General features: G+C 41.8%; 1 protein-coding gene across 1 annotated transcript in view; it reads right to left on the bottom strand.

The window, feature by feature from the left end:
• LOC128699065 (uncharacterized) overlaps positions 1-1,885 on the bottom strand; it is a 224,015-nt gene extending 222,130 nt beyond the window's left edge. Inside the window, exon 1 of the mRNA XM_070096619.1 lies at positions 1,736-1,885. The gene's annotated coding sequence lies outside the window, so the exon portion shown is untranslated. The remainder of the gene's footprint in view (positions 1-1,735) is intronic.
• Between the last annotated feature and the right edge of the window lie 14,107 nt (positions 1,886-15,992).

The following is a 15,992-nucleotide window of genomic DNA, read 5'->3' as shown; positions in this document are numbered from 1 at the left end:
TGATTCCTCACTCTCTAGACTCCCATATCTGAGCCCTTGTACAAGGTGTCGTCACTGTGGAATGTCCTGTCAGTCTGCACTCTCTGTGTCTCTCTTACAAGTGTGTACAGGTTATCAGGTTCAGCTCTATATATCACATCCCGGGAGGTCACTGGGGGGGGGGCGTGTTGATCCTGTGATGCATCCTTCATGGATCTTTCATTTAAATCCATTGGAATTCACATAAACATAAAATGTTCTTGTATAGATCACTATATATTATGTTGACACATACAAGCATCTAAATTATATGTTGACACACTCGTACTCACGAGAACTATTCCCTTATCACAGCTTCTTTCTGTTATATCAACAAAAGGTATTTCCATACGTCTTCCTCGTTGAGCTGAGTCAGTAAAAACGTTCAGTGTAATATTTCCGAAATCCACTTAACCCTATCACAACCATGTGAGCCAACATGGAAATTAATTAAATGCTTCGTACCGACAGCAAAAGAAAATATTTTACACCAAGAAATACACATGGTTTCTTTTTTTTTTCTTTATTTCCCCTCATCAACACTTTTCTCTCCCAATTCTTCCCATGTAATAGTAACTCCAGTATCACTATAACGAAACTTTAAAGTTGCCGTAGCTTCTAAACTCACAGTGGAATGTATGAGGGCATTCTCATCGTCGTCATACTAAAACCTCCCAGCTCAGAGTCACAGGTTTCGTTGCCTCGTAGATGTAGTTTATCCTGTGTGATGGAACACGGCAGTGAAACGTATCTAGTTGTCTTCTTGTATGGAACGGTTTAGCTGCATTGCAGGACCTCCCGTCGTGTATTTTATCATGTAAACTCACGTAGATGTACACTGAAGATGTTCCCACCATGCAAGTATCGTACAGAAGAGTGTAGCTGCACACTGTATGTGTGTATAATTTTGTTAAATAGCAGTACTCCTCGGTGGTAACCATACACTGCTCACCTTCGCCTTAATCTATGTCTTACCTGCCATCAACAGGTGAAGAGCAGTTCCCATCCGCTCTTGTTGAGCGAGTTTCCATCCCTCGCTTACTCCACTTGGGACTGTATCACCGGGTCGTGCAATAAGTAACTTGTTAAACTGTATCTGGCAATGAAACTTCAGTGTCTGGTATTACCGAAAAAATATAAAAAATAGAGGAAAATACGAAGATAAAGACAATCCAGTAGGTTTCCAGCGCCACCGGAGCTTGTTCGTGGAAATATTGATTCGTCTCTCCGCCAACTCTCCCTCCTCTTCATGTCTTTCTACAATTATTCAGTTATCTTTCACACTTAATATGTTTTAAGGAAATTAACAATATTTGCCACAATCTGTTATTAATCTCGAATGCCAGACTGTTTTCTTTTCTTTTAAATCCTGAGGAAGATAATAACAGTCTCAGGAGCATGAGAGTGATACACGTTTTCTGGACACTTGTGGGTGGAGGATGCAACAGGTTGTTTTACTGGGAACGGAGGGGAAGCCGACCATCCCTCTCGGCCCACCCACCCAGACACACACACACACACACACACACACACACGCACACACACACACACACACACACACATACACACACACGCACACGCACACGCGCACACATTCACACACACACACGCACACACACACACACACACACACGCACACACACACACACGCACACACACATACACACACGCACACGCACACACGCACGCACACACACGCACATACTCCTCCACCTACCTTCAACACCTGGCTGACGAAGGCGTGGTGGGAGCACAGGAGAGCAGTAGCTCTGCCGTCAGCGTGGCGGACCACAGACAAATGAGGTGGTGAGTGAGGCACAGTGTAGCAGACGGAGGTGGAGGGGAAAGAGGGGAGGAGGCTGTGGCTGCTGTGGCGTCTGCGCCACTGGAAGCTGTGGCTGCTGTGGCGTCTGCGCTACTTCCCTCTTCCTCTTCACACACACACACACACACACACACACACACACACACACACACACACTCACTATACCTTTACCTTGCTCTCTTTCTCTCTTCTTTCATCTCCTTCCCTCTCTCTTCTTCTATCCCTCCCCCCTCTCTCTCTCTTAATACTGGCTAAGTTAGCTGAAGATAAACAGATCAAGCGGACCGGATACACTAGCTGCAAGAGTTATAAAGGAAGGTAGGAACAAAGTCACTTACCCACTAACAGTAATATTTAACGAGTCACTAGAAGAAGGTAAGGTGTCAACAGGCTGACAACTAGCAAATGTTGCTCCTGTATCTGCAAAGATGGATAAGACTTGAGTCCCCGACTATCGTCCCACCATCTGAACGTCTATTTGAGATAAACAAATGGAAACTGCTTGCAGGGATACGATAGTTCTTTTTTTAAATAGCAACTTAACAACGAAAGATCATGTGTGACTAACTAATCGAATTTTTCAGTTATTTATTCCAAAATTGGGATAAAAACGCGTATTAGATCAAGCATATCTAGTATTCTAGAACGCCTTTGACGATTTACCCTATTGAAGATAGCTGGCCGAAATAAAGACACGTGGTATAGAGTACAAACTTCAGGCCTGGATAAGTCCCTGGTTCATAGACAGGATACCGAAAGCTGTACGTAACGGAGAGATGCCTGAATGGCTTTCCGTAAAGAGTGGAGTACTCCAGGGATTTGTTCTTGGTCCAGTTCCTTTCACAATGTACATAACTCATCTCGAGGCAGGGCTAACATCTGAAATAGCAAAGTTTGAAGATGACACCAAATTGGGAAGAAGTGCAGCATCCGCAGAGTGATCTGGACAGGTTGGCGCTGTGGTTGGAGACGTGAAAGAGGAATTTCAATGTAGACAAGTGTAAGGGGAATAATCTCAAAAACGAATACAAACTGTTTGATAACAGACTAATCGAAACTAGAGAAGAAAAGGACTCTGGAGTAATCATGATGTAAACAACGACCTTAAAAGTAGCTCGAGTGGGTGTCCCGTAGCTCGACTGCTAGCGCACTCAGCTCACACACTGAGGTCCGTGGTTCGATCCCCGGTACGGGTAGAAACATTAGAACGTGTTTCCCTAAGACACCTGCTGTCCCTCTTCACCTGTCAGTAAAATAGGTACCTGGGTGTTAGTCGACTGGTGTGAGTTACATCCTGGAGACAAAATTTACCTAATTTGCCCGAAATGCTCTACGTAACAAGGGGCTTTATAGCATGTCACTGATGTCAGGTATGGTCTGTATAAGTTGTACTTGTACTTGTAGAAATAAAGGTTATTATTAAACAATGCATATCTACTACTAGGAGAACTGATAGAATGTTAGATTTAGTAATAAGAAACTTTCATCATAAAACACCAGACGTCATATTGATCCTCTATAATGAGCTTGTTAGAACGAAGATGAAGATATACTGATAATGGTACACAGAAGAGCTGCCAGACTCCTGCCATCACTATGAAACAAACTTTACAAAGATACAAAACACTCATTCTTCTTTGTCTCTCTTTCAGGAAATATAGACTATAAGATCTCATAGAATTTCTTCCTTCGAGACATTGAATGGCTTCCATACGAAGAACTATTTGAAGTACTGAATGAGTCCATTAATGAAAACAATGAAGGAGTTAGGCAGAAAATATAACACCACCGTATGCAAAGTATTTTTTTTCAAACAGAATTATAGCAGAATGAAATAAACAACCGGCTAATGTTGTAAGCGTGAAGACAATACAATCGTTCAAGAACCAGCTGAACAACCACCTTCGGAGTGTAGGATTCAACTAGACACATGGTGCCCTAGCGGGAGGAATTACCAGAGCCTTCAAGACATATATTCTCAGTGTAAACCTATCAGTCAAGATTGCTGAGTCAATCCAAATTATTTTATATGTTCGAAAAAGTGATAAAGAGTTATAATGAGCAATTAAGTATAGGGAATGGTAAGGGAGGACAAGAGTAAGATGTTGCCTGGTACACTCGCTGCCTCATTCAACCACTCACTAATCCAACACTAAACTTAGGCAGACCACCGTATACATACAACAAATTGGGAAATCTGAAGTAAATAGAATCCTGATGTTTGATCAGGAATCTATTTACTTCAGATTTACACCATGACCACCAGTTGAGGACGGGGCAACCCCGTCAACAATAGCAGTAGTGAAATAAACAGACGGTTGTGGAGTCATAAGAGAACTTATGGTAACCAGAAGTAGAACGACTAGCACATACAGCTGTGAGGGACACCGGAGTAACACTAGTAAAAATAGTACTGAGATAGTCAAAGCGGAGCTACCCGTAGCCAGAAGTAGAACTAGTACACACAGCTCTCTGAAGGATAGTGTAGTAACACCAATAGATAAGCTAGTAACAGTACTAAGGTAGCAGAGGTAGTTGTAATCCAAGCCTTGCATCTAGTTTAATGTCCCCTGTAAATTCCGTGTTATTGTTTTCAGTGTGGCATGGTGTGTGTTTTACCCTTGTTTTCATACCTGCAGCGGTCGGAAGGTGGGAAGAGAGCCTTATGCTTTTCTAATATTTACCTCACACATCTAAATTTTACACGATAGTTCTTAATCTAAATAGATGTAGATAGTTCTTTCCAGCAGACAGTCTGAGTGCCACCTTAAAGTCTTCTGCTGTCTGTCTTATGTACTCCCACGAGTTCCTGTGTACTTCATGTACTCTCTCTCTCTCTCTCTCTCTCTCTCTCTCTCTCTCTCTCTCTCTCTCTCTCTCTCTCTCTCTCTCTCTCTCTCTCTCTCTCTCTCTCAGCTAACAAATCCAGGTCACCACAGAATGACTAAATATTCATGAGAAGTTGAGAAAAAATAGAAATTTCTATTTGTGTAGTTTCCTACAGCCATTTTACGCTCGTCCACATAGCTCCCCCCCCCCCCCCTCAGCACTCTTTGTGTGTGTATATATATATATATATATATATATATATATATATATATATATATATATATATATATATATATATATATATATATATATATATGTATATATATATATATATATATATATATATATATATATATATATATAGATAGATAGATAGATAGATAGATAGATAGATAGATAGATAGATAAATAGATATAGATAATATCGGAGAGGAACTGGTTGGCGTCACCACGCTACCTTACCCTGTGAAAAACTTCCTCTCATTCCACCCGTTGCTACTCTTACAACAATTGCATAGCTCCTGATGACGCATTGAGACGTGTGAAGGATCTTGAGCTGAAGATTTCCATCCCCCGTGAGTTGTGTTGCACACACACACGCACACACACACACATACACACACACACACACATATATACACACACACACACAAACACACACACACACACACACACACACACACACACACACACACATCTTCTTGGACTGCAAGAAGGCCTCAGACACAGTTCCTCACAGGAGATTGGTGCAGAAGCTGGAGGATCAGGCGCTTATAAGAGGAAGGGCGCTGCAGTGGATCAGAGAATACCTGACAGGGAGGCAACAACGAGTCATGGTACGTGATGAGGTATCACAGTGGGCACCTGTGACGAGCGGGGTCCCACAGGGGTCGGTCCTAGGACCAGTGCTATTTCTGGTATGTATGAATGACATGATGGAAGGGTTATACTCAGAAGCCTCCCTGTTCGCAGATGATGTGAACTTAATGAGGAGAATTAAATCAGATGAGGATCAGGCAGAACTTCAAAGATACCTGGACAGGCTGGACACCTGGTCCAGCAACTGGCTTCTCGAATTTAACCCCGCCAAATGCAAAGTCATGAAGATCGGGGAAGGGCAAAGAAGATCGCAGACAGAGTATAGGCTAGGTGGCCAAAGACTGTAAACCTCGCTCAATGAGAAAGATCTTGGGATGAGTATAACACCGAGCACGTCTCCGGAAGCACACATCAACCAGATAACTGCTGCAGCATATGGGCGCCTGGCAAACCTGAGAATAGCGTTCCAATACCTTAGTAAGGAATCGTTCAAGACACTGTACACTGTGTACATCAGGCCCATACTGGAGTATGCAGCTCCAGTTTGGAACCCACACCTGGGCAAACACGTCAAGAAATTAGAGAAAGTGCAAAGGTTTGCAAGAAGGCTAGTTCCGGAGCTCAGGGGTATGTCCTACAAAGAAAGGTTGAGAGAAATCGGACTGACGACATTGGAGGACAGGTGGGTCAGGGGAGACATTATAACAACATACAAAATACTGCGTGGAATAGATAAGGTAGACAGAGACAGGTTGTTCCAGAGAGGGGACACAGAAACAAGGGGTCACAGTTGGAAGCTGAAGACTCAGACGAGTCATAGGGATGTTAGGAAGTATTTCTTCAGTTATAGAGTCGTCAGGAAGTGAAATAGCCTAACAAGTGATGTAGTGGAGGCAGGAACCATATATAGCTTTAAGACGAGGTATGACAAAGCTCTGGAAGCAGAGAGAGAGAGAGGACCTAGTAGCGACCAGTGAAGAGGCGGGTCCAGGAGCTGTGTCTCGACCCCTGCAACCACAATTGAGTACACATTACTCTCTCTGTCTCTGTCTCTCTCTCTCTCTCCCTCTCTCTCTCTCTCTCTCTCTTTGTCTTCGTCCTTCCTCTCAACCAGTCTGGAGAAATACTCTGACTTTGCCTACCGTGAATAACTTGAGCCATTTAAATTTCCTAAATTCAACCATCTAAGCATCGGGTACTGTGAATTCTTGGCAGCGCCAGAAAATCTTAACGAGTTTTACTAACTTATAATATTTGTAAATCGTTCCTCAGCACTATAACTCCCCCACCAAAATGTTGAGGGACCAGTTCCTGGACCCATTATGTATCTCTGTAATCTTTTGACTGTCACAAGGTGATTGTGGCGTCCATGATAATGGTAGAACACTAATAACTATATCAATCATGTTTGCCTCATGTTATTATCATTATTGTTATTATTATTATTATTATTATTATTATTATTATTATTATTATTATTATTATTATTATTATTATTATTATTATTATTATTATTATTATTATTATTATTGTTGTTGTTGTTATTATTATTATTATTATTATTATTATTATTATTATTATTATTATTATCATTATTGTTATTATTATTGTTATTAATATTATTATTATTATTATTATTATTGTTATTGAATGAACGTATGTAGGGAGGATCGTTTCCACGCTCCTTGAATCCCTCAATTTAGAGAGAAACAACGCTAGACGACGTTCCGGATCGTTCCTGACCATTATCAAGTCGTATTATCAAATCCATGGAGAACAGATACATCGTCTAAGGCAGGGGCTGCCGACCCCTGGGAATACGTACCCCCTGGTGGTGTGAGATGGCTTTTCAGGGGGTGAGACAGAGTCCTAATGAACAGCACAATTCTGTTTATTTTACCAAAATCTTTTCTAATTGCTCAGTTTATAATTAGAAATTTGACTTCTTCTTCAAATGTGATATTACTTTTGTAGAGGGCCCAACATTAATCAAACATTTCCTAGGGGTGCCGGATGTAGAAAAGGTCGGGAACCCCTGGTCAAAGTTGCCCTTTCTAAACTGCACTTTAAAAATGAAACTCTGCCAACCTCTGAGGCTTCTCAGCTCAGGCTGACAGATTTCATTACTTGGTGTATGAAACTCGTCCTGTGTGATGGAATATAATAGGCGGAATAGAGTTAGCTTTTGGTTTCCACTGCTTCACTACATGATGCCCGCAGTGTGCTACTGCTGGCGCACCCAAGTTTGTTCATCACAAAAATAATTAACAAGAACCAGGTACCGTCCACTCCAGCAATGTAAACAAGAACCAGGCGAACACCTGTGCCTCTCTGGCTGCTAGTTTCACCTATCTCCTGCCTCGCCCCTTTCCCACACCCCTTTATCTGGCAATGTTAACGGAATTCCTTTGCACAAACGCAACATCCTCTTCCTGGGGAAAATTGCAAGTCCAGAGCTGTGCTTTAAAGTTCGCTTCTATTGCTCATTTCCACTTAAATGTGCTTCTGGCCTATAGCAAGTTTTTTTTTTTTCATGTGTGCTAATTAAGAGCGAGGAAAGCAAACTTTTTAGCAGTATCAAAGCCCAACATAAACTGAACACTGTATAATGAGGAAAAATTGACTTGTAGCAACAAACATATTAAACAACATAGGAGAGATGGAGTCGATAAAAATAGGGTTATAAGCTGCTTAGTTGGCAGAGATTATGTTCAGATTTTCTTCCCAATCAGAGAGACGGAAGCACGGGGAGAAATGTCTCCTCCCTGTGGCGGAGTTTACAGAGAGAGCGAGAGAGAGAGAGAGAGAGAGAGAGAGAGAGAGAGAGAGAGAGGAAGGAACTGTGAGATACGCTTGCTAGTGCTTATAAGGAACAGCCTTATGTAGGTAAACCATTTCACAGTTTAAACTTAAAATTCCACTTCAAGTCAAAAGTCTGATGATTTCGCAAAATAAGAAGTGTACAGTGTACTGTAACTATCTCCACTGAACGAAGATATCTCGTACATTGAGAGATAATACCTCTCGATGTATGTAAGCTGAGAGATAAATATCTCTCGGTGTATATATTGTTAGAAGTGAATCAGGCGATAAAGAGGAGGAGAATAATGGTAAAGAGGGAGAGACTGAGGGAAAGAGAGGGAGAGAAATGTATAGTAGGAGGAAGCAATACCTGTATAATCCAATCACCTTGCACCACGTAAACACTCAGATCTGATGGTCACCAGTCAGGAAAACTTGACTACATGTGTGTTACAGCCGCTGTGAGAGGCATGAAAGGTATCCCCGTATCCTACATGCCCAGCCACCTCTACCACAATGTACGCAAGAATTTTCTTTCATTCGTAGTGTCAGCAATGCTCCTGATAATTGAGACACTGGCTGGCGAAACGTTTCCAGAATAAAGATACCCAAATTTTGTCAGTGTCTCAGTCATCAAATTGTAGGTTTTTCTACACCGTTTATACGAACGTGATGTAAATGGTTTAGATAAACCGACAAGTTGACGAGACACTAGTACAATATTTGGGACTCTTATTGGAGGAAACGTTTCGCCAGACAGTGGCTTCTTCAGTCCAATACAGAGAAGCGGGTTCACTGCTCAGTTTGCATGAAGTAAAGACTTGTAAGTCCCAGTGATGGCAATATAAACACAAATGCAGTATAATGTGATCCTTTATTGACTACGTTTCGCCCACACAGTGGGCTTTTTCAAGTCACAAACAGAACTACCTGGGGTGGAAGGAACGCGAGTATTTATAGTCCAGCTGAGGTCAGGTGAAGAATGCTGCATCTGATGATGTACCGAGTGGGGTTATAGAGTCTAAAAACTTGGGTAGCTTGGAAAGGAGATTGGATAAGTTGTGAGCAGACCTTCTACAGTGTTCTTATGTGGGATAGCGATGAAGAAGTTTCTTGGCAAGTGGTTCAGCTATGTTATAGAAGCCACTATTCTGGTTGAAGTTGTCGGATATAGAAATGAGTGATGATTCCAGGATTCTTCGGTATTGAGTGTTGTCTTCTGTGGTGATAAGTCTTGAGTTTCTGTAGTTTATCAAGTGGTTGTGTGAATTACGGTGTTGTACGCAGGCATTCCTTGTGTCGTCAGACCTGCTTGCGTATTGGTGTTCTGAAATACGTGTTTGGAGGTCCCTTGATGTTTCGCCCACGTATAACTTGTTGCAGTCATTACAAGGGATTATGTATACCCCTGCAGAGGATGGAGGCTTGTCCTGCCTACTACTGGTGATGTCCTTGATGGTCGTGGTTGTGGAGGTAGATACTTGGAATGATGTTTTGGCAAAGATGTTGGAAACATGTTTGGCAATGGAGTTGGTGGGAAGGACTATGTATCTCTTCTCGGCAGTGTCTTCTCTGGGTGTGTTGAAGATGTTTAATGCTCGCCGTCTGCAGTCTCTGATGAAGTGACGAGGATAGTGGAGTTTAGAAAATATTTGTTCAATTATAGTGCATTCTTCCTCAAGGAACTCGTTGCTGCAGATTCTGAGTGCACGCAGGAAGAAGCCTATAATTACACCACGTTTGGTTTTGGTGTCGTGGTGAGAGTAGAAGTGGAGAAGATCGTTTTGGTTGGTGGGTTTTCGATAGACTTTAAAACGAAGTTCGTGGTCAGCTTTGCAGAGCAGGACATCAAGGAAAGGAAGAGTGTTGTCGACTTCTTCTTCAAGTGTGAACTGGATTGAAGGCTCGACCTGGTTGAGCTTGTCTTGGAGAGCTTGAACGTTGAAGGGTTTAGGAGTTATGAGGAGAATGTCGTCAACATAACGGAGCCAGGTGACAGACGAAGGAATAATGGTGGAGAAACGTTCGGCTTCTAGATGTTCCATGTATAGGTTCGCCAGGACTGCACTGAGTGGCGAACCCATGGGTAGTCCAAAAGTCTGCTGAAAGAGGTGATTTTCGAAAGAGAAACACGTAAAGCCAACACATAGTTCAACAAGGTCGATGAAATCGCTGGCTGGAATGGGAAGATCAAGTGAATCGGCAATTTTTCTGCGCAAGAGATCGATGGCTTGTGTAGTAGGTACTTTGGTGAATAGGGAAGTCACGTCAAGGCTGGAAAGTTTCTTGTTCCTGATGTTGATGTTGCGAATGCGATTGAGAAGATCACCTGAGAAGATTGAGAAGATCAGCCTTGACGTGACTTCCCTATTCACCAAAGTACCTACTACACAAGCCATCGATCTCTTGCGCAGAAAAATTGACGATTCACTTGATCTTCCATTCCAGCCAGCGATTTCATCGACCTTGTTGAACTATGTGTTGGCTTTACGTGTTTCTCTTTCGAAAATCACCTCTTTCAGCAGACTTTTGGACTACCCATGGGTTCGCCACTCAGTGCAGTCCTGGCGAACCTATACATGGAACATCTAGAAGCCGAACGTTTCTCCACCATTATTCCTTCGTCTGTCACCTGGCTCCGTTATGTTGACGACATTCTCCTCATAACTCCTAAACGCTTCAACGTTCAAGCTCTCCAAGACAAGCTCAACCAGGTCGAGCCTTCAATCCAGTTCACACTTGAAGAAGAAGTCGACAACACTCTTCCTTTCCTTGATGTCCTGCTCTGCAAAGCTGACCACGAACTTCGTTTTAAAGTCTATCGAAAACCCACCAACCAAAACGATCTTCTCCACTTCTACTCTCACCACGACACCAAAACCAAACGTGGTGTAATTATAGGCTTCTTCCTGCGTGCACTCAGAATCTGCAGCAACGAGTTCCTTGAGGAAGAATGCACTATAATTGAACAAATATTTTCTAAACTCCACTATCCTCGTCACTTCATCAGAGACTGCAGACGGCGAGCATTAAACATCTTCAACACACCCAGAGAAGACACTGCCGAGAAGAGATACATAGTCCTTCCCACCAACTCCATTGCCAAACATGTTTCCAACATCTTTGCCAAAACATCATTCCAAGTATCTACCTCCACAACCACGACCATCAAGGACATCACCAGTAGTAGGCAGGACAAGCCTCCATCCTCTGCAGGGGTATACATAATCCCTTGTAATGACTGCAACAAGTTATACGTGGGCGAAACATCAAGGGACCTCCAAACACGTATTTCAGAACACCAATACGCAAGCAGGTCTGACGACACAAGGAATGCCTGCGTACAACACCGTAATTCACACAACCACTTGATAAACTACAGAAACTCAAGACTTATCACCACAGAAGACAACACTCAATACCGAAGAATCCTGGAATCATCACTCATTTCTATATCCGACAACTTCAACCAGAATAGTGGCTTCTATAACATAGCTGAACCACTTGCCAAGAAACTTCTTCATCGCTATCCCACATAAGAACACTGTAGAAGGTCTGCTCACAACTTATCCAATCTCCTTTCCAAGCTACCCAAGTTTTTAGACTCTATAACCCCACTCGGTACATCATCAGATGCAGCATTCTTCACCTGACCTCAGCTGGACTATAAATACTCGCGTTCCTTCCACCCCAGGTAGTTCTGTTTGTGACTTGAAAAAGCCCACTGTGTGGGCGAAACGTAGTCAATAAAGGATCACATTATACTGCATTTGTGTTTATATTGCCATTGTGTCGGTATTTTATACCATTTATTTCCAAGTCCCAGTGATAAATGTTTACCCAGGGAATTACATTTGCAAAACTCGACATTCTTTGTACATACCGCTGCTCCTTGGTGGCGCAGTGAGGAACATTCTTGGTCACTACAGGAACCCCTGACTTCGAACAGGCGATAAATGACATGCCCATGCACTCTGCCCCAGGGCCAGACTCATGGAACTCTGTGTTCATCAAGAACTGCAAGAAGCCCCTATCACGAGCCTTTTCCATCCTATGGAGAGGGAGCATGGACACGGGGGTCGTCCCTCAGTTACTAAAAACAACAGACATAGCCCCACTCCACAAAGGGGGCAGTAAAGCAACAGCAAAGAACTACAGACCAATAGCACTAACATCCCATATCATAAAAATCTTTGAAAGGGTCCTAAGAAGCAAGATCACAACCCATCTAGAAACCCATCAGTTACACAACCCAGGGCAACATGGGTTTAGAACAGGTCGCTCCTGTCTGTCTCAACTACTGGATCACTACGACAAGGTCCTAAATGCACTAGAAGACAAAAAGAATGCAGATGTAATATATACAGACTTTGCAAAAGCCTTCGACAAGTGTGACCATGGCGTAATAGCGCACAAAATGCGCGCTAAAGGAATAACAGGAAAAGTCGGTCGATGGATCTATAATTTCCTCACTAACAGAACACAGAGAGTAGTCGTCAACAGAGTAAAGTCCGAGGCAGCTACGGTGAAAAGCTCTGTTCCACAAGGCACAGTACTAGCTCCCATCTTGTTCCTCATCCTCATATCCGACATAGACAGGGATGTCAGCCACAGCACCGTGTCTTCCTTTGCAGATGACACCCGAATCTGCATGACAGTGTCTTCCATTGCAGACACTGCAAGGCTCCAGGCGGACATCAACCAAATCTTTCAGTGGGCTGCAGAAAACAATATGAAGTTCAACGATGAGAAATTTCAATTACTCAGATATGGTAAACATGAGGAAATTAAATCTTCATCAGAGTACAAAACAAATTCTGGCCACAAAATAGAGCGAAACACCAACGTCAAAGACCTGGGAGTGATTATGTCGGAGGATCTCACCTTCAAGGACCATAACATTGTATCAATCGCATCTGCTAGAAAAATGACAGGATGGATAATGAGAACCTTCAAAACTAGGGAGGCCAAGCCCATGATGACACTCTTCAGGTCACTTGTTCTATCTAGGCTGGAATATTGCTGCACTCTAACAGCACCTTTCAAGGCAGGTGAAATTGCCGACCTAGAAAATGTACAGAGAACTTTCACGGCGCGCATAACGGAGATAAAACACCTCAATTACTGGGAGCGCTTGAGGTTTCTAAACCTGTATTCCCTGGAACGCAGGAGGGAGAGATACATGATTATATACACCTGGAAAATCCTAGAGGGACTAGTACCGAACTTGCACACGAAAATCACTCACTACGAAAGTAAAAGACTTGGCAGACGATGCACCATCCCCCCAATGAAAAGCAGGGGTGTCACTAGCACGTTAAGAGACCATACAATAAGTGTCAGGGGCCCGAGACTGTTCAACTGCCTCCCAGCACACATAAGGGGGATTACCAACAGACCCCTGGCAGTCTTCAAGCTGGCACTGGACAAGCACCTAAAGTCAGTTCCTGATCAGCCGGGCTGTGGCTCGTACGTTGGTTTGCGTGCAGCCAGCAGCAACAGCCTGGTTGATCAGGCGCTGATCCACCAGGAGGCATGGTCACAGACCGGGCCGCGGGGGCGTTGACCCCCGAAACTCTCTCCAGGTAAACTCCAGGTGTTCTCACCGCTTAGTTCCTCCAGCCATGCCAGACATAAATACCACTCGGGTGTGCAAAACCTTTGTGGACACGGAATTATTAATAAGATATATATGAGCAAGTTAATATATTATAACTTCATCAGGATAATATGTCAGGCTATTTTAAGATGTTAATATTTTCAGATGTTAATATTTTCAGATGTTAATATTTCAGCGTTTTGTCGTTTTTACTTATTTTGTTATGATCATCCAATGACCCAACTTAGTTCCAGTGATACGTTCATTGTTATTACTAAGTTGCTGTCACTGTTATTACTAAGTTGCTGTCACTGTTATTACTAAGTTGCTGTCACTGTTATTACTCAGTTGCTGTCACTGTTATTACTAAGTTGCTGTCACTGTTATTACTAAGTTGCTGTCACTGTTATTACTAAGTTGCTGTCACTGTTATTACTAAGTTGCTGTCACTGTTATTACTATGTTGTTGTCACTGTTATTACTAAGTTGTTGTCACTGTTATTACTAAGTTGTTGTCACTGTTATTACTAAGTTGCTGTCACTGTTATTACTAAGTTGCTGTCACTGTTATTACTATTTTGTTGTCACTGTTATTACTAAGTTGCTGTCACCGTTATTACTAAGTTACTGTCACTGTTATTACTAAGTCGCTGTCACTGTTATTACTATGTTGTTGTCACTGTTATTACTAAGCTGCTGTCACTGTTATTACTAAGTTGCTGTCACTGTTATTACTATGTTGTTGTCACTGTTATTACTATGTTGTTGTCACTGTTATTACTAAGTTACTGTCACTGTTATTACTAAGTTGCTGTCACTGTTATTACTATGTTGTTGTCACTGTTATTACTATGTTGTTCTCACTGTTATTACTAAGTTACTGTCACTGTTATTACTAAATTGCAGTCACTGTTATTACTATGTTGTTGTCACTGTTATTACTAAGTTGCTGTCACTGTTATTACTAAGTTGCTGTCACTGTTATTACTAAGTTACTGTCACTGTTATTACTAAGTTGCTGTCACTGTTTTTACTATGTTGTTGTCACTGTTATTACTAAGTTGCTGTCACTGTTATTACTAAGTTGCTGCCACTGTTATTACTAAGTTGCTGTCACTGTTATTACTAAGTTGCTGTCACTGTTATTACTAAGTTGCTGTCACTGTTATTACTAAGTTGCTCTCACTGTTTTTACTATGTTGTTGTCACTGTTATTACTAAGTTGCTGTCACTGTTATTACTAAGTTGCTGTCACTGTTATTACTAAGTTGCTGTCACTGTTATTACTAAGTTGCTGTCACTGTTTTTACTATGTTGTTGTCACTGTTATTACTAAGTTGCTGTCACTGTTATTAATAAGTTGCTGTCACTGTTATTACTAAGTTGCTGTCACTGTTATTACTAAGTTGCTGCCACTGTTATTACTAAGTTGCTGTCACTGTTATTACTAAGTTGTTGTCACTGTTATTACTAAGTTGCTGTCACTGTTATTACTATGTTGTTGTCACTGTTATTACTAAGTTGCTGTCACTGTTATTACTATGTTGTTGTCACTGTTATTACTAAGTTGCTGTCACTGTTATTACTAAGTTGCTGTCACTGTTATTACTAAGTTGTTGTCACTGTTATTACTAAGTTGCTGTCACTGATATTACTAAGTTGCTGTCACTGTTATTACTAAGTTGCTGTCACTGTTATTACTAAGTTGCTGTCACCGTTATTACTAAGTTACTGTCACTGTTATTACTAAGTCGCTGTCACTGTTATTACTATGTTGTTGTCACTGTTATTAGTAAGCTGCTGTCACTGTTATTACTAAGTTGCTGTCACTGTTATTACTATATTGTTGTCACTGTTATTACTATGTTGTTGTCACTGTTATTACTAAGTTACTGTCACTGTTATTACTAAGTTGCTGTCACTGTTATTACTATGTTCTTGTCACTGTTATTACTATGTTGTTCTCACTGTTATTACTAAGTTACTGTCACTGTTATTACTAAATTGCTGTCACTGTTATTACTATGTTGTTGTCACTGTTATTACTAAGTTGCTGTCACTGTTATTACTAAGTTGCTGTCACTGTTATTACTAAGTTGC

The sequence above is a fragment of the Cherax quadricarinatus genome, chromosome 54 (assembly GCF_038502225.1).
Source record: "Cherax quadricarinatus isolate ZL_2023a chromosome 54, ASM3850222v1, whole genome shotgun sequence".
NCBI lineage: Eukaryota > Metazoa > Arthropoda > Malacostraca > Decapoda > Parastacidae > Cherax > Cherax quadricarinatus.
The sequence above is the reverse complement of the archived record's forward strand: the minus strand, read 5'-3'. Positions and strand labels throughout refer to the sequence as shown.